We start from the raw sequence: 7,923 nt of genomic DNA on the forward strand, positions 1-7,923 counted from the left end.
CCGAACAAGATCGCCCTGCCGTGGAACCTCATGCGCATGCTGGAGCGGTACCTCCAGGAGAGCTATGCCGAGCTATCCCAGGAGGACTGTCTGTCCATTCCCGGGCACATTGACCGCCTTTTCATTTAAGTTCAGCATAACGGACTACAGAGTGGAGCGTCCTGTGGTGGACTAATCATGAATATCCGGACAGTACTTGATTTTCTATACATAGTTAGGATTAAATAGTTCAGTAAGCCAACTAAATCATGAACAACAAATTACTAATATAGTTAATATTCCTGTTTTGTTATAAATAAAAGTTTCTATGTTTAAATGAGTGACTGAAAAGCCCATTCTTAACAATATAAATATTCCACTTATGTTAAAATGAAATGTTTAGATGTTTAAAGCACTCACTGCTTGATCCTTCCCCTGATTCGGTGTCCGGGGTAAGGGCTGTGGACGGTTGGTAGGGGATCTCGGTAAGGGTGATGAAGAGCTCCTGGCTGTCGGGGAAATCAGCGGTGCAAGCGCTGTCGACTGCCTCGTCCTCCTCATCTCCTTCCTCATCTTCCCCGTCACCTAACATTTCCGAGGAGGAACCGGCCGTGGACAATATCCCATCCTCGGAGTCCACGGTCAGTGGTGGGGTAGTGGTGGCGGCCGCACCTAGGATGGAATGCAGTGCCTCGTAGAAACGTGATGTGTGGGGCTGGGATCCGGAGCGTCGGTTTGCCTCTTTGGTTTTTTGGTAGCCTTGTCTCAGCTCCTTGATTTTCACGCGGCACTGCGTTGCATCCCGGCTGTATCCTCTCTCTGCCATGGCTTTAGAGATCTTCTCGTAGATCTTTGCGTTCCTTCTTTTGGAGCGCAGCTCTGAAAGCACGGACTCATCGCCCCACACAGCGATGAGATCCAAGACTTCCCGATCAGTCCATGCTGGGGCCCTCTTTCTATTAGATTGCACGGCCAACTCTGCTGGAGAGCTCTGCATCGTTGCCAGTGCTGCTGAGCTCTCCACGCTGTCCAAACAGAAAATGAGATTCAAACTGGCCAGACAGGAAAAGGAATTCAAATTTTCCCGGGGCTTTTCCTGTGTGGCTGGTCAGAGCATCCGAGCTCGAAGTGCTGTCCAGAGCGTCAACAGAGTGGTGCACTGTGGGATAGCTCCCGGAGCTATTACCGTCGATTTCCATCCACACCTAGCCTAATTCGATATTGCCATTTCGAATTTAGCGCTACTCCTCTCGTTTTCGAGGATTACAGAAGTCGAATTTAAAAGAGCTCTATTTTGAACTAAGTAGCTTCCTGGTGTGGACGGGTGCAGGGTTAATTCGATGTAACGGCGCTAAATTCGATATAAGCTCCTAGTGTAGACCAGGCCTGAGGGAGAAGAGATAAACACCTTAAGAACCACTCTCAACAACTGAAGACACAGACTTGAACTCTCATCACATATTATTGCCCTGTGTCCATATGCCCTTTTCAGCAGACCCATCCCTACAAGCCAGATACATAATGTAGAATTGCATAACTGTTGTATTTATCTCAATATGACTTTGGAAAAATCAGTCCTCTTAATGAGCACATCTCTCATTAAAAATCCTGTCTTGTCATCACAACACTGAGACTGCCCCAGTGGGTCAGGGTCCATCTTTTTGACTCCCACCTCTCCTCCAGCATTAATAAGGTGGCAATTCTGCTAACAGGCTGTGTATGCAATGGCTAATGTTGAGCAGAATACATAGTTGTCTTTTCCCAATATAGATACAAGGACAACTGAGTTACTAAACCCATGCTGGTGGTCCCTGTAACATCAGATACCCTGATCAGTAATAACTGGATACCTCAGGGTCCAATGAAATAAAAGTGTTGAAAGTGTGCAAAAATATATTAACATGGCAAATAAATCTGAACAACAATCTAGTGACCCAAATGCAAGTGCATCCTGGCAGCTGTGTAGCTATAAACATCGAACAAAAATGACAAATTATATAATGTTAATACACTTTAAAAGAGAGTTGCTTACCTGTTCTGTAACTGTTGTTCTTTGAAATGTGGGTGCAGAGGTGTATTCCACTCAAGTATGCATATGCCCAGTGCACCGAAGCAGTACCTGTAGGGATGGTGCTTGTGCCTTGTGGCCCTTAGCCCTCCCTTGACTATTTAAGGGCAGCACCACCCTGCCGCCCCTCAATTCATTCGGTATGAAGATCAAGAGTAGATACCAATGCAGAGGGGATGGAGTGTGGGTCATAGATACACATGTGCACCCACATCTCAAACAACAGTTACAATACAGGTCAGTAACCATCTTTTCTTGTTCAAATGGTTGCAGAAGTGTATTCCACTCAGGTGACTCACAAGCACTACTTGTAAGAGGTGGGGCTCAGAGTCTACTACACTAGACACAGTAGTAACTGCATAGTGCTTGGTAAAAGAATGTATAGAAGACTAGGTAGCAGCCCCACAAATGTCCAATATGGAAACATTACTGAGGAATGCTATCAATGTCACTTGGGCCTGCGTTGAATGAGCCCACCATCTCTGTAGAGGCATGGACTGAGCTATGTTATTTGCTGATATAATAAAAAGATATCCACCCAGGAAATCATTTGAGCAAAGACCCTTCTGACCCTTCATTCGATTTGCATAGGAGACATCAGACAAGGTGATGCACAAAAAGCCATAGTCCTCTCTAGGTAAATTGCCAAGCACCATCTCACATTAAATGTGTGAAGTCACTGTTCATCCAGATTGGAGTGTGGTTTAGAAAAGAAAACAGGTGAGTAAATCATTTGATTAAAATGAAACTGTGACCCCAAAAAAAAAAAAAAAAAAAATTGGATATGGCCATAAAGCCACTTTGTCTTTGAAAAACTGCATGAATGGAGGCTCTGCTGTTAAGGCCTGCAGCTCGCCTACTTTCCTTGCAGATGTGTTAGCAACAAAGACGGCTGTCTTCTAGCACAGAAGGGACAGAGAAAAGGTTTCCAGGGTCTCAAATGACGGTCCCATAAGGGCACCTAAGACAGTGTTAAGGTCCCACAGGGGAACTGGCTCTTTCACAGGTGGGTGGAGATGAAATGAATACTCTTTTAGAAAGCTAACTATCATGGAGTTCAAGAAAACTGACTTCCCTTGGATAAGCAGATGAAACACTCAGCTGCTAAATGAACTCTCAGTGAACTGAGTGATAGACCAGAATACAACATATAACAGGCACTCCAAAATGTCTTGAATACAGGCCAGCATTGGCTGAATTCCTCAAGCTAGCGACCACACTGAAAAAATTGCTTCCACTTGGCAAAAAAAGTTGCATTAGTAGAGGGCTTCCTACTATTAAGCAACACTTGAACAGCTTCCGAACATGGTTCCTCTTCCCCATCTAGCCATGCAGCATCCATGCCACAAGATGCAGAGTGCTGAATGCTGGATGCAAAACTCGACTCTGGTGTTGAGTCAGTAGATCGTGATAAAGAGGAAGAGATATGGGAGGTTAATCCGACAGACTGAGTAGGTTAGAGAACCAACATTGTCTCAGCCAAGCTGGTGTGATGAGAATTAGTCTGGCATGATCCAATTTCCACTTCAGAATGACCTGTGGGATGATTGGGTTCAGGAGAGGGCACACAGAAGAGCTGATCTCCAGTTGAGGTGGAAGGTGTTGATTAAGGAGCCTGAGAGCTGCTCATGAGCAAAACTGATGGCACAGCTTGTTTCTTGTTTCAAACAGGTTGATAGTCAGAATGCCCCATTTTGCAAAGATGGGACTCAGCACTCTGGACTTCAAAGACCATTTGTGATACTGGGAGATATTCCTGCTGAAGTGATCTGCCAAGTGATTCTGAACCCCAGTTAAGTAAACAGCTGTAGGAATGATACTGTCCTGGATGCAGAACTGCCAGAGATTTATTGCCTCCTGACAAAGCTAGTTGGAGTGTGGGCGCCTCCCTTCTTGTTCACACAATACGTCATGGTGGTAATTTCAGTGAGCATATGAACTGTTGTACCCCTTATGTGATCCCAAAAGATCATAGGCAGACATCGTAAATGTCTCAAAACTCTAGGACATTAACATGGAGGGAATCTTCCTGTTCTGATCACCAGCCTTGAATTTTCAACATTCAGGAGGCTTTGGTGATTACAGGCACAGGCGGGTCCGAGTTGCCCGCTGCCCAGCGCGGAGGGGTCTGGTTGGGCTGCCCCACTGCCCAGAGCAGTGGGGGTATGGTTGCTGGCCAGCCCCGCGTGGCATGAGTGCAGGGTCGGTGCTGCCAGCGGACCCCGCAGGGTAGGAGGTCTGTGGTTCCCAGCCAGCCCCATGGGGTCGGGGCCCAGGGCAGCCACCCAGCCCCACAACCTTGGGGAGAAACTTAAGGTATAGGCAAAGGGAAACCTTTTCTCTGTGAAAAACTGAGGAGCAACCATGATGTCACCAAGCTGTCTGACTCTCCTGGATGAAGTAATAGTCACTAAAAATGCCATCTTCATGTACAGGTGGGTCATAAATCATGTCGCAATCGGTGCACAGGGCAGACTGGTGAGTGGTGACAGGATGAGATGTAGGTTCCATTAAGGTATAGGTTTGTTCACTAGTGGGAAGGTCTACCTCTTTCATAAACTGTACTGTAGTTGGATGAGCGAAGGCAGAACATTTGCCTGCTGGAGGGAGGAAGGCACTCATCGCTGCGAGGCGGACTCACAAAGAACTAATGGAGAGACCTGAGGTCTTCAAGGACAGGAGATAATCTAAAACAATCAGAATGCTTGCAATGGGGGGGGGGGGGAGAGGAACTGTATGGAGTATCCCAGATGGATAATCTCCAAGACACAACTATCTATTGTGATCATCCACCAGTTGTGTGAAACAGCCCCCAAAAATGATGGGGGAAGAGGTGGGTCGCATCAGTAGTAGTAGGCGGGTCTTGACCAGTACGCCAATAGTGGCCCTTAGCAGGTGGATGGGAATGAATAGAGACTGTGGAGATAGAGGGGGCTAAGAAGTGAAACCTTTGAATCCTCTGGCATTTTCACAGATGCTCAGCTGGACACTAGTAATAGGTGCATGAGGAGGGGGTGGCCTTGGTCTATAATATTGCATCTGCTGTTTCCTCTTGGGGGCTGGAGATTCAATTCATCAAAGGGAATGTTCTGGATGGTGTTCTAGACCTCCCTAGGAAACCCAGATGATTGCGGCCAAGAATCCCTCCTCATGACTAAGGCAGTGGCCAGACTTCTGGAAGGTGTATCCATTGCATCCACTGTGGCCTGGTGAATTGTTTTGCCACTATCCTTTTCCTCATCTATAAAGGACTGAAATTAGGCTCTATCATCTGTGGGAAGCTTATCTATGAAGGTGGGAAGCTTGCAAGCCTGGAATAGTTATTCAAGTCGTATTTCGCTAGTAGAGTCTGGTAGTTAGAGACACGAAATTACAGGCCTCCAGAGGAAAAGATCTGTCTCTCCAGGAGGTCCAGCCTCTTAGATTCCTTGTCTGTTTGGGTGGTCCTTTGATAGTATAAGCGAGCCCTTTCTGTAGCTGCCTCTACCACCAGTGAGTTGGGAACAGGGTGGAAGAACAAAAATGCAGCTCCCTTAGTGGGAACAAAAAAAACTCCTCTCAGCTCTCTTCGGGGTAAGGGCACCGGATGCTGAAATGTGCCTAACCACTCTGGCCAGTTCTAGAATGTCCTCATTCACTGGGAGGGCCACCTTACTTGGTCCTTGAGGTTGCAAGATATCCAGGAGCTGCTGTTGGAAGAAGTCCAGGACACTCAATGGGATCTGGAGGTCATTGGCAACATCTTTTCAGTAGCTCCCATTGGCCGGGAATGGCGAACCACAGTCACTGAGAGCTGCGGGCAGACATGCCAGTGGATAGTCAATGTAAACAAACTGTCTCGCGGCCCGCCAGTTGATTACCCTGATGGGCCACGTGCAGCTTGCGGGCCACAGGTTGCCCACCACAGCACTATGGTCATCCAGTGGAGACAGAGAGGAAGGAGTGCCCACTTCATCTGGGGATGATGAAGAGACACCTGTCAGAACCATTGGTACCTGCGGATGCAGGTTAACCTCTTCCTGTGGTTGGCAGGAGGGAGAGGAGCAATACGATTCTTGAGACAAGACCCTATGCCTGCCATAAGGATCCCACAGACCCCAATAAGGCCAGAAGAAGGGGATGATCAGTTGCGGAGGACCCCCAGGAAATTGGTTCCTACAGTCCCTGGGGAGGTTGTACCTGGAGGAATAGCGAACATGACTCCATAAATGTCTGTCAGGGCTCGACTGTCTCCATTGAGATACCAAAGCTGCTAACCCATCCGACTCATCTGACCCTGAAAATTGCTCCATTTGTAGTGGCAGGACCATCAGTACTAGAGCACTCCTGCCAGACAATTGAAGGTGAGACAGCTCCTGGGACACCAATGTAGACTCTCCTCTGGTGTAATAATATCCCTCAAGAGGGACAGGCCAGAGAGAAGTGGAGACTATGGGTAAGGGAGGAATATATCCTCCAGTGTTATGTAAGTCTCTATACGCGCCAGTATCCGAGGGGTTCCAGCAGTCAAGTCTGATGGACCCAGTGCATCCACAGAAGCAGTGGTCTTCGGGGAAAAAATGCCAGTACCGACAATAAGTCCAGACCAGCACTCGCACAAGGAATTGGCAAATATCGGTCCTCATGCTTCGGTACCCGGGGGACTGATGGAACCAGTGGATCTTTCTCTTTATGTGCTTTGGCCTCTCATCTGGGGGAATTTAGTGGAGTCAGTTCTTTAGGTTCCATGCAAAAAGTCTCACCCAACCTGGACAGGCTCAGGGAGGGAGTGCATCTCTTATACACCATCCTCAATGGGGATCTGTCTTTATGCCCATGGGAGTGCCCTCTATTCTCATGGGAAGCCCTAAAAGAAGAGTCTTTGGGCTTAGGTACTGGAGGCTCTGCTCCTAGGCACATGCTTGGAGGGGCACTGCTCGTTAGTTGAGACTGACACACAGGCCTGGATCAGAAAGGTGCTTCAAAGACTTGTCCATCAGGTGCTTTCTCAGGCAGAGCTCACAGGCTTCTTGAGTTCTGGGTGAGAATGAGTGACAAATACTGCACTTTGCAGAAATATGTGCCACACCCAGACGTTCGTCGCTGATGGAGAAGGAGAGAGGGCAAGAGATGCAATTCTTGAAACCCGGGACTCTAGGCATAGTCCCCGACCCAGGGAGGGGTTCCCCAACCGGACACACACACACTGTAGTAACTATACTATGAACTTTAACTAACTAGTAAGCTAAGAAAAATAAACTATTTACAAATAGGTGTTTAGTAAAGAGTTGCTTTACTTTTAAGATACTACAAATATTCTAATATATAATTAACTGGTGCTGCATATGGATCTATATCATACATAGAAATCCAAAAGAAAAACCTTTTTCCATTTATGACTATAGCATTTCTATGTGGTCTCTTTTCTGGAATGTAACAGTATATACCTTCCGCACCTCTAATGAAGATCTTTTTTCTAGCTATCCCAAAGTTCTATACCCCAGGCTGTTTGTTGCAACAAATTCGGTACCAGTGAGGGGCTCCATTAGTCCTCTTGACAGGTGAATTAAATCTGGGCCATGCTGGCACTATTAAAATCACACTGGCCTTGTCTTGTTTATCGCTCTCTGAATGAGGGGAAATGCATAGATTAAGCCCTGACCCAAGTGTACTAGAAAGGCCTCTGATATTGATTCCTTGTCTTTGCCTGCTCTCAAGCAAAATTTCTGGCACTTCCTGTTGCTTCTGGATGCAAACAGGTATATTATCAGATTCCCCCAAAAACTGAAGAGGTCTGTTATTACAAAGACCACACGTGCATCTGACACACTCAGATGATCTGCAAGGGTGTTTTGTTCCCGCATTACAAAAATTGCTATTCGGTGAACATTGTGTTC

This window comes from Emys orbicularis, chromosome 3 (genome assembly GCF_028017835.1).
Source record: "Emys orbicularis isolate rEmyOrb1 chromosome 3, rEmyOrb1.hap1, whole genome shotgun sequence".
In the NCBI taxonomy this organism is placed as follows: Eukaryota; Metazoa; Chordata; order Testudines; family Emydidae; genus Emys; species Emys orbicularis.